The following is a 10,740-nucleotide window of genomic DNA, read 5'->3' on the forward strand; positions in this document are numbered from 1 at the left end:
GAATCCAATTATCTGGAGAAACAGTTCCAGATTGAAATACCCTTCTAACCTCTTACTGCTTAGTTTTCCAAATCTGTACTGGAAATTTCCAAAGTCGCCTAATAAAAAAGGTTGAAATTACCCTTACACAGCTTCCATACAGGTTATTATTATCTAGTGATAATTCTATCTCTAAGCCCATTTTGAGAACTTTCTGAATCCAGATAAGCCAAAGAGAACTGATGATTTTAAGGGATTACACTTTTTTCCAGGCTCTCCAGGGTGACACAGAGAGCTTGTGGGACTAACTGCACTCCAGATGCCTGAATTTGCTTCTTCTAGGGAGCAAACATCCTAAGAATTGTTTTCTTTAAGTTTTTAAAGCAACACAGAGGTGTGGGGGTTTTTTGTTTAAAAGACAGAAAATAACACAACAGGCAGTGTGTAATCAGTTGTTCCTTGATCTGGGCACTGCTGGTTCTCTGTGGGATACTGGTACATACTGGGAAATTTACCACCAAAGGAGTTAGGAGCTTACATTGTTTTTGTCTGGGTTTGAGTCCAGATGTTGCTATGACTGTTGTTTTTTATTAGTTTAATATATGCTGAATTTGGCAAATATATGCTGAGAGCCAGGTGGGACAGATGAGATGTGACAAAGTTCTTGGATGATTGATAATGAGCAGGGAAAATCAATTGTGTTAATTTCTGCCTTGTCACTGGGTTGGAGAATTAATGAGAAAGTTCCTCTAACTTAATGGTATTTGCACATTATACAGACTGTGATGAAATGGTCTTCAGGCACTGCTTGGCATCACAATTGTGGGATTATTGTAGATCTAGAGGCAGGAACAGAAATCTACAAGCACAAAAACTCCTTTCCCAAACAAGCAAAGACAAACCACCTAAGAGAGCTGAAGAGAAAACAGAGACATCATCTTTTGCTGCTTGTATTGAGAATTTAGGAACATATTGTAGGGGCTGTGGCTCTGGGGTGTGATGATTCATGTTGTGAGTGGTGCTGTGCTGCTGATAAACACTGTGTCCTATAGAATCCTTCCCTCCAGCACTCTGTAGGCAGCAGGAGGCTGCTTACAGTGCAGTGCTTTCTAGAAAGCTGTTGAAAATTCTTGAAAGATTTTAGTCCCCATCTTCCTCTGAGCCCAGGAATGGCTGGCCATGATGCCCACTGAGCATGAAGTTTGTGCCAGGCTAGCAACAGTGTTATGGCACAGAGGGTGAGCCAGTGGTGCCAGCTTCCCTGCACTGACCTTCCAAACAAGCCAGGAAGAGAAGCAGCAGATGGCCAGTGGAGCTCTGGAGCAATTTGTGATGCTCTCACTAACTCCTTTGCAGAACTGAGCACAGGTGGGAATCTACAAAACCAGAGGGTTTTGGGAAAGCTGCAAAAGGCAGGCTTTAGAGGCAGTAGAACTGTGATTAGAGCTAAGCAGCAGCCATGAGATTGGTCGGCAGAAAAAATATTTAAACTGAAGAAAAGCAAGGACAAATAGAACAATGATCTGTGTTTTAATGCTTGTCTAGGATAACTCTCTAAGCTACAGAAAAGTTTATGTAGCAAGATATTTGGAAGTTTTAAGCTTAATAATGGAGATCTGTGCATTCTGTTTTAAGGCTCACAAGCAGGTATTGCATTAGAAATAAGCAAGCATTGTTTTAACCAAAAGTATCTGTGCTTATAGTGATTGGATAGAACTACTCTCAATGTGCTTTTGCTTTGTGTGATTGGTCAAAAAACTTATAAAGTAAGTTGTAACATTAAGTTCTTGTTCTGCTGCCTGGGACGTGAGCTGCTGGCATCTTCCCACTGTCATAACCATGCAATGAGACTGATGCTGGAAAATACAACAGCTCAAGGCAGTTCCACAGCAGCCCCGTCCCGCTGGTGATCTGTAAATATCCCCCAGCTGGTGACAACACACACGTACCCCCTTGGATGAGAGAGGAGGGCTGCTCTTGATCATGACTGATCATGGCCTCACTGGATCATGACAGAAAAGCAGATCCATCTCCACAGCTGCCTCCTGTCTGCCAGGGGTTCACCCAGCTGGGACAGCAGCAGTGTGATTGATGGTGTGCTGCTGGATAAACCATCCATAAAACTTGTGTACTCAGAGCACCTGCATGCCTCTCTGCTTTTCTTGTCAACCTCCCTGTCCTTGCTTCACATACCCTCCCATTCTCCAGTCTACACTGAAGTATGCTGAGTGCTTAAAATCCCAGAAGCTCCCAGGGCTGTCAAAAATGGGATAAATGGAGATGCTGTATAGAGAGTGACACTAAATTTCTTTAGTGTTTTCTCTCTAAAGATTTGGTGCAGGTTCTTTTCGTTCCATCTCAACATGTCTGGGTTTTAGTTGTGATGGAAAGTTTTGGAGGAGAATGTTTTAAAGTTTCCCCCTCTCACAGGTGGACAACTGGAAGGTTTAGAGTCAGAGGAATAGGCCAGACCTCAGGGACCACATTTTCTATGGTTGCATTGCATCGAGCACATGGGCTGCCCTCTGATATCATGAGTATGCATAAAAATATATTCAAACAAAATAAAAACATCATAAAATAAAAACCATAAAATAAAAATACATTCAAACAAAATAAAAACATCATAAAATAAAAAATACATAAAATAAAAATACATTCAAACAAATAAAATTAAAACAACTACAGCCAGATTATGGTATTGCACAAATATCTTAACATGTCCAGAGTCTTATTATTACATATTAGGGTTTGGTATGAGACACTTGCATCATCATAAAAGTTTAGCAAAATCTCCCACTCATTAATGGATAGACCTTTCATGCTTGGTAATCACATTATTAATGCACTTCCAATATAAAGGGTGATGAAAGTTTGATGTGAGCAGCATCAGGACAATTGTGCCAAAGCTCAGCATCCTGTACATGTACTCCATACAAAACCTATGCCTGGGAATATGTGACTGGAGTTGGCTTCACATTTGAATAATATTGTCTTTGCTAGGTATAAATCAAGATGGAAACCTCATGGACCAAAATCATTTTTGTCATGCTCGAAATGACTCAAGCAGAATGATACCAAGGATGAATTTGTTCTTTTCTGCTGATTCTCAGCATTCCTGGAGCTTTAAAGCCAACATGGGAGAGATGGTTTCTCTTGCTTCCCTCATATCTCTTTGAAGTTGGCATCTTTCTTAAGCCTTGGGCATTAACATCCTCCTGCACAGCCAGACAGTGACAGCAAGCAGCATGTAGTGGCTGTAGTATCATTCTTTAGTAGAATATAATCACCAGCTAAGTTACCATATCACTGACAGAGAGCATTACTAATTATGATGATTAATGGGTTTAATTTACTTAGAAAGAATAATGCGCAATAATTCCATTGTGAAAGCTGAAAATCTGGAGTTCCAGCTTCAAACCCTGTCAGTACTGTTGTTACGAACCCTTTTGTGCTAGGCAAAAGTCATTCAGAGATGTTATTTCCCATATGTTTTAGAATATAAGCTACCTTGGGAATTTTCCTTTCCACTGAAAAGTCTTTTTTGCCATTAAAAATCTTTTAGGAAAGTCCTCCCTTACTTTTTCTTTACTGTGCTTAACATTTTCTGTAATTATGATTTTATAACCAAAGACCCTTTGGGGCCAAAACAGCCAGGTATAAGGGCACAATGTCCAAAAGGTGAACTCAGGTTATGACCTTATCAGAAAAAGGTCTTGACCAATGGTGAAGGGAAACTGGAAACTTGACCAAATACAGGAAGGTTCTATTAGCACACTACTGTGAAAAATGCATGTATTTTCTGATTGGCTTTTCGCAAATATTAATATGAATATTATATGTGTTGTGTTAGAAAGCAATGCTGTATTAATTCTCTTAAGTACTGTGTTAAATATAGTTTTAGGTATCACATAATGTTAAAATAGAAACTATGCTATGTAGGATATTTTTTTCTAAAGAAAGGACTTTCACCAAGATAGCAGCCACAGGACACCTGAATCTTTCAGAGAAAGGGAATTTATTGCTCCATTACCCAGAGAAACAAACTTCTTCCTGCCTTGCTCATCAGTGAAGACATCATTAGGATTCAGAGGAAGAAGTTGACACTGCCCAGACAGAATCCTGTGTTTGAATGGAATTCATGCATCATGTATGAGGTGTATGAATATGCAACAGGCTGGTTTTTTTAAGGGTTAATCCTCTGTTAACGTGGGTCCTTTTTGGGGCTCATGCTGCCCAGAAAGAGGCACCCGGATGTCCATAACTCTTTGTTTTTATTGTCTCATATTGTCCTAATCCAAATTGTCCAAATTATTATTACCCTAATTATATTATTATTTTTATAACCATTTTATTACTATTAAACTTTTAAAATTTTAAAAACAAGTGATTGGCATTTTTCACATGAGGTAAGGAACATCAGGAGGACAAGATCCCACAGTGAGGTGCTTAATGCATTTAAATACATTACATTTCTCCCTACTTTAAATAGATTACATTTCTCCCTGTTTAAAATTAAATAGATTACATTTCTCCACACTTTCTGCCTGTTGACAGACCAGTACCAGAGGGCTTGTTGAGGTGAAGGCTGTGTATCAGGTGCCTGATGTCCTCTGGAAGGTACCGCCACATTTTTTCCTTTGTTTTAAGTAAAGTCTCTGAGGTTTTGATACAGAAGAAACACAGTGCAGCGAGGCCCTGGTTTAATTTGACATCTTTAAGAATGCTGTAATATTCAAGGGGATATTTCATGGCACAATGTTGAACTCTATGGGATTACCTGCTGGCTCAGCTCTTATTCAAGTGCCCATTAAATCTGTCCCCCCTTGAATGAAGCAGAATCTTCATCCTTTCCCTCATGCTCCACTGAAAGAGTTAATGGATCCTGCTCATGTTTATAGCCCTGCCAGGATGTTTTTAATCACCTGCATTGTTTTATTACATAACAGTGCTATTTGCTCCGTTAGGCTATTGGCACCTTTGCAGGAAGCAAACAAACCTAGTGGCATCCATCAGGCTGAGTAATTACAGGGGGTTTGTTTATTTTTTACAGGTTTCCTGATCAATACTGGCACTGTCTCTGCAGGCTGGCTCCAAGCCTGGCTGCTCATGCAGCCAGTTTATCCTGCTGCCTTAGCATCAGCTATTTGGGAGATGATGAGGGTTTGATCACCCTGAAAAAAAAACAGCACGGCAAGGAAGGCAGAGGAGGAGAATAATTCATATAAATGGCAGTGATTTAACCCTCCTCTCCAAGGTGTGATGAGGCCGATGCCCTGATCCAGGAGCACATCTGTGGAAATAAATATGACGAGTCATATATTCCCCCCCTTCAGTGGCTCCTTTCCATCCCACAATGTTCTCCTTTCCCCCTGTGGGAAGAGGAACAAAGCATTATGTGCTGACTTGCTGTTGATCTGAAAAGTGCTGTGTCTTGGAAAGTTAGAGCAAAGGTTCATAAATTAATCCAGAAGGGGCAGCTTGAAGGCTAATTGGTATTCTGTTATGGTGCAAAGTGCTCAAGAAAAAATAAAACTTATTAATTTCTCCTTCCACAAAGAGCGGGAGTGCGACAGTAATCACAGTATCAAGTCATAAAAATAAAAAAAAACTCCATGAAAATGGAAGTTAAGACTCTGGAGGGTTCAGCAGGGGAAGATTGTGTTAAGATAAAGTAGATTATAACACCAGTGGACATTACATGTTGTCACTGTTGTCACATGTTCTCCTGGGAAGCTGAGAAGCCTCAGAGAGGAATGAAAACAATAATTATCTGATTATCTGATAAGTATACACTGCTCCTGTGTTTCCTGCTTTAGAATGTGGCTGGGACATTGTTTACCCACAGGTGAATGTTTGATTGGTTCCATGTGAATTGTTTTTTCTTAATGGCCAATCACAGCCAGCTGTGTCAGACTCTGAGTCGGTCACAGGTTTTTATTAATCATTCTTGTTAAGCTTTCTGATGTATCCTTTCTCTTTCTTTTAGTATAGCATTCTATAATATATTATAATGTAATGCAATATGACATGATATAATGTAATGCAATATGATGTAATGTAATATAATGTAATGTAATGTAATGCAATATAATGTAATATACTGTAATATAACATAACATAACATAACATAACATAACATAACATAACATAACATAACATAACATAATATAATATAATATAATATAATATAATATATCAGCCTTCTGAGAACAAGGAGTCAGATTCTCATCTCTCACCTCATCCTGGGGACCCTCACACACTGGAACATTCCCCAACCCAATCTGCAGCATCCCAGAAGTGTCCCAAGCACACCTACACCCCTCTCAGCTGTCCAAACACTTTTGAATCTTGCCCTCTCCCTTCTCTGCCCAAAGTAAATTGCTGAAATCTCTTTATTCCTCGCTTAGAAGTTACAATCCAGGAACAATGCAAGAACCTATTTAAATCTGCCAGAAATCTCCTGATGGGACTGCACACATTTCGTAGCTTGAGCAAGTCCTTGCAGTGTTGTAATATGTTGGTAAATGGGCAAGACAAGGGCTACCTCTCTCTCCTCCCTGGCCAATGCTTTATGTGCATGCTCCCAGGAGTGTGACCCAATTCTGTCTCAGGTATGGATTAAACCAATGCCAAGAATCACTTCCATTCTCATTTTGCAGCTGAGTGCTTTCAAATTCCTGCCTATCATAGTTCTGTATCCTTGACAAATGTGCAGTTGAAAGTCACTTTGTATTCTGCCCCAGATCTTAAGTGTCTACCAGATAGCCTTACCAGCCAAGAGGTGGGAAAAATCACAGACAAGTCCTGTAATTTTCTTTTGTACAGACACCGCTGACACCTCCAAAAAGGTCTTTTGCCAGTGCAGCTTTTGCAGATGGTTTAACTGTAGCAGCACTGAATTCCTCCTAATGGTCAGAGAAGCCTTCCAAGAGCCTTGGCAAAGATTGGAGCATTATTGTCTTCCTTGCACGTGGACAGTGACCTGCTCTGTCACCATCAGGACACACAAGGTGTTGTGCTATTAAACTCAAGAATCTCAGACTGATTCTCAAGTGAGGCAAGAGCATAACAGCCTTGGCCTTTTTGAGGTGCAGTTACATTAAAAGCTTTCTCTAAATCACCATTTTTTCTCATCTTGCTTTTTCAGATCAAGCAAATGTTGTTTTCACACTTCTCCCCCCAAACTGTTTGGTGTGGAAAGCTGTATGGAAGCTGTATCTCTCCATCTTTGCTAAACTTGCACAATTGTCTCTTGTATGAATGTGCTTCTAAAACTAAAATGTATATTTTCTTCTGGTCTTGGCACCCTACTCTCTCTAGTTCCAGGTGAAGAGTCAGTTTGCAGGTTTCATATGTGTTTCTGAATATTAAAATCCTGAGAAATGAAGGCAAAGGCATATAAAGTATAACAGACTTTTGCTGAGATGAAATGTTACCTTGTGTAGATTAACTAAGTTCTTTCACTACCTAATTTGCACATTTAGAAACAATTTCAGAGTGTGAAAACATTTCAAAGGAATGCCAATTTCAAGCTGAGAGAAGTATATTTGTTGAGAGAATTAGAAAGCCAGGACTGACCAGGTAAGAAGTGAACTGGGTTAATTCTGATTCTTCTGGTTCAGCTACATTGCTTTGTTTGTTAAAGTATTTCAGATTTTTTTAAAGCACTGCTTTATGAGCTCTCATGTGGGGGGAAGAGAAATAAGACTCAACCTTCCTAAAGGATTTTGAGGGACATAATGAGAAGAATGGAATAAAAGCTGAACAGCAGGCAAAGAGCTGGAATGAGGACAGAACAGCAAGCTGCACATTATAAACAACCCACTGTGATGGAACTCAAGGATTTCAGCTGACTTCTTTCCCAAAGAACAGCCTGGATTCACCAAGTGCTGAGCTGTGATCAGAATCTGAAGCCTGTTGTGGGCACTGAATCTGTTTCCATGTTCTGCCAAAATCACATTTCCCCTCCTGTTAGAAGCAGAAGAACATTAAGGAAAACCTGACTCTCAGTTTGCCCCAATACCTCTTTTTGCAAATATTTAAGTAGATGCATTTTGCTGGCACAGAGGTTTCTTGCAGTGATTTGAAGCTTCATGCACAAGCACTCAGAGGAGTCAGCATGAACAGCCACACACTTCTGTGCCCTTCAATTGAAACTGTTCTTGTGACTTATGTGGCCAGCAGCAAAGTAATAACTGCTCAAGCCTGTGAATTTTGTATCAAAATTTTATGTCCAGTGCAGATAAACTCAGTGAACAGCTCTGAATAATGACTCTATTTCTGGAAACTCTCTTTTCCATCATGGTAGGATCACAACTTGTGTATATTTATTCTTACGCAGCTCGCGTATATTTATCCTTATACAACTCTGTGAAATGTGGCAATGCCAAGAAATCGCATCTGGTTTATACAAAGTGAGCTAAAGAGGTGACTTGATCACAGTCTGTAAGTACAAGGAAAAGATTTCTGATTAAAGAAAACTCATTAATCCAGCAGACAATGGCCACAGTGAAATCCAGTGCCTGGAAATTGAATAGCTGCAAGTGTATGTTGTCTGACTCATGCTGGGAATAAAATGTACACAAGGAGATAATTAGGTAGTGGAGCAATTTACCTCAGATTGTGGTGGATTGTGTTTTATTAGGAGCCTTTAAATCAGGCTAGGGGTTCTTCCAAAAGGTGTATGATCCCTTAGGTGGCCTGGCTTGCTGAAGGAATGTGATGGTATTTTGGCTGTAGTGGCTGGGAGCTGTGGTGGTGTTCACAGGGGTCCCAGGACGAGGGAAGAGATGAGGATCTTGACTCCATGTTTCACAAGGCTGATTTATTATTTTATGATATATATGATATTAAAAGAAAATGATATATTAAAACTATACTAAAAGAATAGAAGAAAGGATTTCATCAGAAGGCTAGCAAGGAAAGAAATGGAATAGAATGGTAATAAAATCTTGTGACTGACCAGAGAGTCCAAGACAGCTGACTGTGATTGGCCATTAATTAAAGACAACCACATGAGACCAATCCTAGATGCACCTGTTGCATTCCACAGCAGCAGATAATCAATGTTTACAGTTTGTTTCTGAGGCCTCTCAGCTTCTCAGGAGGAAAAATCCCGGCAAAGGGATTTTTCAGAAAATATGTCTGTGACAGGGAGCCTTGCTTTTGTTTCCACATCACCTCTACCCTCTCCTGGCATTATGCAGGGTGTTATAGAAGGTAACACCCCACAACATCCCTAAAATCAGTGGTGGGTTGGTCTCGGGTATGAGACACAGGTAATGCCATTATGATGATATAAAACTAGCAGGAAGCACATCCTGAGTGACAGAATGAGGCTCAGCTGTGTCTGGAGTGTGGCAGAATGGTACCAAACTTTCCATTTGCCTCCCTTGCCTCGTAGCAGGATGTGCTCTGGGGAGCTGGAGCACCAGCAAGGGCATGACAGGGCTGGGAAGGAAATAAATGTACTTGTACATAGTGCTGCCCTCGGGAATAGCTGGCTATTAATAACAGTAATAACATATGCCAGGATGTGGAAGAAGCATATTTTGTAAAGTGCTGATCACTGCCACTATCTGGGGTAGAAACAAATTGAAAAAAATACAACCCAGTTTCATTATTTTATAATGCACAGTAAGGCCACTTTTTTTTTTTTTTTTTTTTTTTTTTTTTTTTTTAAATTTTATTCCTTCCTTGTGTTTAAATTTTGTGTGTAGGAGAGCTGTTTGTTTTTAGCAGGCCATGCTGCAGGTAAATTGGGGTGCTGTGTGTGGGAGGGTGCTCAGCAGCCATCACCAGAGTTAGCCAGAACAGAAAGCTGTTAAAGCAGAGAACAGCATGCCTTGTTTAACCTTGTAGAGCCTCTCTTACATGCTGAGTTGTACCAGTCTGACATCTAGACTCTTTAAAATAATCTATTTTATTCAACTGTAAGGCTCCAGTTTGCAGACATAGGAAGAGAAGCAAAGACAGTTGAAGAAATATCCTCAAATATGAAATATGAAGAAATGGGTTGTGGATCACTGAAAGAGCCAGGAGCAGAATTCAGCAGCCCCAGCTCACCTGCATATGCATGTTTAAAACAGTTAAGAACACAGGATATGTTCTCTGTGATGGAGAAGATGTCTTGGTGTATCTTTTTGCACCTTGTGTAGCCCAGAGGAGTCTTGGCTCACTGGTTAATGCTGCTGCTCTCTGTATACTTAAGAAAAGTCAAAGTTCCATCCTTTTCCTTTTCCTTTTCCTTTTCCTTTTCCTTTTCCTTTTCCTTTTCCTTTTCCTTTTCCTTTTCCTTTTCCTTTTCCTTTTCCTTTTCCTTTTCTTTTGACACAGCAGTCTATTAATTCACTTCAGTCTTCTAACATACAAGGTATTTATTCTTTCCATCTGGCTCTACAGCCAAACAAAGATAAACACAGAAGGTGCCTTGGAACACACGTTCTTAAAATTGCACCAGGCTACTGTCATGTCTCCTCAGAATCATCTGTTTTTACAGGACTTGAACACACAAAATACTGAGAATTAAGCTTGGATACGGACAACTTTTTTTCTGTACAAAACCTGAGGTGATGCAGCAGTGAATAGCAGTATTTCACCAAGCCAGAGCTATTATTGTTTGTCTGAACAGCCTATTTCAGAGCAAACCTGGGTCTGAGGGAAGGGTAAGTGTCAGTGCTTCATTTCTCTTGACCCATCATTTAATTTTTCTGGTTGTGGGCCAGACATCCCCTTGTCCTTGCAGAGCACTGTTAAGAG

Source organism: Melospiza georgiana, chromosome 22 (genome assembly GCF_028018845.1).
Source record: "Melospiza georgiana isolate bMelGeo1 chromosome 22, bMelGeo1.pri, whole genome shotgun sequence".
Classification (NCBI taxonomy): Eukaryota; Metazoa; Chordata; class Aves; order Passeriformes; family Passerellidae; genus Melospiza; species Melospiza georgiana.